The sequence below is a fragment of the Bufo gargarizans genome, chromosome 4 (genome assembly GCF_014858855.1).
Source record: "Bufo gargarizans isolate SCDJY-AF-19 chromosome 4, ASM1485885v1, whole genome shotgun sequence".
Taxonomy (NCBI): Eukaryota; Metazoa; Chordata; class Amphibia; order Anura; family Bufonidae; genus Bufo; species Bufo gargarizans.
The window spans coordinates 323,592,361-323,596,952 of NC_058083.1; positions in this window are offsets into that span (position 1 = coordinate 323,592,361).

Genomic DNA, 4,592 nt, shown 5'->3' on the forward strand with positions numbered 1-4,592 from the left:
GTGTGCAGTGCTCAAAGGATTCAGACCCACCTCCGAGTGCTTGAAAATCTAATTTGCATATGAATAAAAACAGATCTCTCTGCAGCTGTTTATCGTACAGACAAAAGAAATGTATCATTTTAATAAGCATGATGAGCCCTACCAGGCAGTATGTCTGGTTTAAAGGGGTTTTCGGGTTACCATAAAAATAACTTACGGTATGTTTTAGACTAATTCATCAATAATTACCTAATAAAATTTTAAATTTTACATATGTACCGTTCAGTAGTTATAAAAGTAGTTTTCTTCCTCTGCTACCCACTGTGTTTCCATGGCATCGACCTGTAGTTCTGAGCCTTTGTTAGGTCGAGCATGCTCAGTGTGTTAGGTCCTTTAGCTAAGTGTCTTGTGAAACAAGGAGAGTGTTCGTGTGCTGCTGATTACTGAGTATATCTGTGATATCAGGCAGCTAATCACTAAACATCAACACTCACAGCAGGAAAGCTGGGGATTGTGGGGGTTGTAGTCTTTGAAGTCTCGTGAGGGAAGATTAGGCGCCATGATACTCATTGTGTTGCAGGCTCACACAGGAGCTAGACAAATGGATTGCAAGGTAAAATGAAGCTCTGGTTATATGTATAGGTATGGGTTCTGGTTGGGTCACAGCTTGCAGCCTTAATGCAGTTTTTCCAAAAATAAGTTATTTTACCGGAATACCCCTTTAATAGGGTTGATCTTGGTGACAGAGCCTTTTTAAGTAATCCCCATAGCCAAGTACAGTGCTCGGCTATCTACAGAACTCATAGAAATGAATGGAGTGGCTGATCACATACTTGACCAGCTGCTTCGTTTATTTTTGAGGGCTCCATGGGGTATGAGGCACCCGTTTTCATGATTAGTGGAGGTCCTAGTTGTAGAACCTCCACCGATCTGGTACTTATTCCCTATCCGGTGGGTAGGGGATAACTTGATATAACCGGAATACCCCTTTAATCCCCCACTTGTCTCTTCTAGCTGCAGATGCAGCAGATTTGTTACATAAATTAACACAACAGTCCCAGTCATCTGTGTGAGACGTGATCCCATTCACAATTACAAGTCGCAGAAATTTTTGCTTTGTGTGAATATACCCCAAAGCTCCACTGTTTCAGTATAAACTGCAGGCATACAGAACAGCACAGACAAGTGAAACTCAACTTTAATACATCGCAATAACGAAGTAGTGAGAATATTACCATGTCCCTTGGTTTAGAGCAGGCATGCTCAACCTGCGGTCCTCCAGCTGTTGTAAAACTACTACTCCCACAATGCCCTGCTGTAGGCTGAAAGCAGTAGGCTGTTCGGGCATGCTGGGAGTTTTAGTTTTGTAACAGCTGGAGGGCCGCAGGTTCAGCATGCCTGGTTTAGAGGTCTCAGAATTAGTACTAGGAATTGAAAAATAAGAAAATCAAGAGAAGTTTGGAGATAAAACAAATTTATTTTAAAATTATTTACAAAAACAGGAGTATGTACAACATTTCCTTGTGAACATGTAAAGTGTAATAAAAAAGCAGCATCTCTTGGTTTTACATGACTGTAAATTGAGAAATGGCTAAAACCATGAAAATTAACAACGTAAAAACAAAAACAGACAAAAAAAATAATAATAATTAAATGGGTTAACCTGTAAACAAAAGTTACCGCCTATCCGCTGGATAGAAGATAACTAAATGATTGGTGGAGTTCAGAACACTGGGACCCCCACAAATCCTGAGAAACGGGTGTCCTGTACCCCCATCTTGATGGAGCGGGAGGCAGAGCATACGCCCAGCAGTACCATTCATTCTGCATGGAGCTGCCAGAAATAGCTGACCAGTCCTGTTTCTCTGTATCGGTGGGGTTCCCAGCAGTCAGACCTTCATCGACCAGTTAGTTATATCCCTATCCAGTGGGCTGGGGACAACTTTTGGTTACCAGTATACCCCTTTAATACAAAAACTGCAAGTATGAGCTAGTGCAATAGCTTTGCCAGCTTTATAAGGTAAAAACACATGAAGCATTAGTTCTTGCATAGCACACAGCCATCAGTAGTCTGCCAACAAGCCCAGCAAGAGTTCACATCTCAGACAGCTTTTTGCTTTCCCAACATAGGTTCATCAGGAAAAATTGCTGCACAGTAATGTAAGCTCATTCCATTATAAACTGCCCATACACATGGGGTAAAAAAAATCTAGTACAATCAGAAAGTAGATTTTAAACCCCAATTTCCATAATTTAGTACCATGACGGTCATCTTACATTGGGAGAATTATCCCACACAGCCTTTCCACTGCTATTTAAAGGAATTCTCCATATTTTATCAGTTACATGTGGTTTACTGTTCTGCCTTGTTATGAACTCCTACTTGTCATTAACAGCATGGCCAAAGTAATCGAATTTTCTCAACACATAGAACTTTAATACTGATGACATAGACTCCCTACTCTACTATACGACTCCCAGCACCCCTGTCAATAACATGTTTTAAGGGGACCTTTCACTACAATAAAAAATCTAAACTAAGTATACAGACATGTAGAGCGGCGCCCGGGGATCTCCCTGCACTTACTATTATCCCTGGGCGCCGCTCCGTTCTCCCGGTATAGGCTCCGGTATCTTCAGATTTTAGGCTCAACTGGGGAGGAGCCTGCCGGCGTGTCCTTATCCCAGTCTGTAGTGCTGGCCAATCGCAGCGCTTGGCTCATAGCCCTAGAGTTTTTTTTTCTCTCAGGCTATGAGCTGAGCGCTGCGATTGGCCAGCACTCCAGCCTGGGAGAAGGAGACGCTGGCAGGCTCCATCCAGTTGAGCCGAACATATGAAGATACCGGAGCCTATACCGGAAGAATGGAGCGGCGCCCAGGGATAATAGTAAGTGCAGGGAGATCCCTGGGCGCCGCTCTCCATGTCTGTATGCTTAGTTTTGCTTTTTTATTGTAGTGAAAGGTCCTCTTTAAATGTGACTTCATTCATGGACTTTGTGCAGCTCAGTCCCTTTCAAGTGGATTGAGAAGCCATACCAAACACAGCCATTATACAAAGCATGGCAGTGTGCTTGGTGTGGTTTTAAGCATTCGATCGGCAACGTTGACAAGAATCTGATATTGATGAGGTATCCTGGGGATATGTCATCAGTATTGAATTCCCAGAAAACCTGGTTAATATGTATGAACGTTGGACAAGAGCATACAAGGTGAAAGATTTATGGTTCTTAAGTCACTATGGGCCAAGAAAGTTCTGGGTATTGTATAGCGTTTCTTACGTCATCAGTGTTGACCTGGTCATTTGGTCTTAGGTGACAACACAAATATATTTAAAGTGAAATGCATAGCATTTTTAATAATAGGTAAAAGGGAGGTGCTACAGTCATGTAACATACCAGGGCCATCCATTATTTTCACTTTGGTTCCTCACATGCAAATTTCCTAGATGCTCTGCACACTATATAACAAAATAAAACAAGGTGGCTGCATGCTACTGGACTGAAGAGGAGAGGTTACCAGAAAAATGTTGCCGTTTCTGACCTCACTCAGTGCTCTGCAGCTATTGGCTGAAGCTTCACCTCACAGACGTCCTGCTTTCCCTGCCCCCTACATTTATTGGGTACATAACATTGAAATCAACATCTCTCTCTTTAGATGCAGAGAGTTACACAAAATGGAGGAAAAGGCTCAATGTATTACCAGTATAGTGTGCAGAGCGAACGCAGGGGGTGGGCCGAGGAGGAAGTGTGTGAGGTGAAGCTTCACCAAGTGATCTCAGAGGAAGGACATTTTTGGGGAAATGTCTCTCCTACAGCCCATTAACATGCCATCATATTGTTATCCCCTATGGTGTCAAGGACCTATAGTGTAGAAAGAACATTAGAGACTTGCATGGCAGGGGTTAGAGTGAAAAAATTATTGGCTCTGGTAGGTAACATGACCCTAGTAGCTATTTTTGCCTGGAGTGTTGTATTAAAGGGAGTCTGTCACCACATTTTAGCATGCTAGACCGTTAAAATAGGGTTATGTGATCTACCCAGAACATAAAAACGGTACCTTTGTTGTAGAAAACAGACTTTTCTTTTTGCCGAAAATGAACTTATAAGATTATGTTCTGAGCCCTCTCAAGTGCCCAGGGCGGTCTCTCAATCCTCGGAGCCCCAGGCAGGCACCTCCTAAACGGCTCATAACCCCGCCCTCCGTGCGCCTCTGCCCGCCCGTTTACTCCCCTCCCCTGTCCTTTTCCACTGCTGCTGTGCGGTCCAAATCGTAGCGGGCGCATGCGCAGTAGGTATTGCGATGCCCTGCCAGGAGCGGGCATCGCATTGCGCATGCGCCCGCTACGATTTGGACCGCACAGCCGCAGTGGAAAAGGACAGGGGAGGGGAGTAAACGGGCGGGCAGAGGCGCACGGAGGGCGGAGTTATGAGCCGTTTAGGAGGTGCCTGCCTGGGGCTCCGAGGATTGAGAGACCGCCCTGGGCACTTGAGAGGGCTCAGAACATAATCTTATAAGTTCATTTTCGGCAAAAAGAAAAGTCCGTTTTCTACAACAAAGGTACAGTTTTTATGTTCTGGGTGGATCACATAACCCTATTTTAATGGTCTAACATG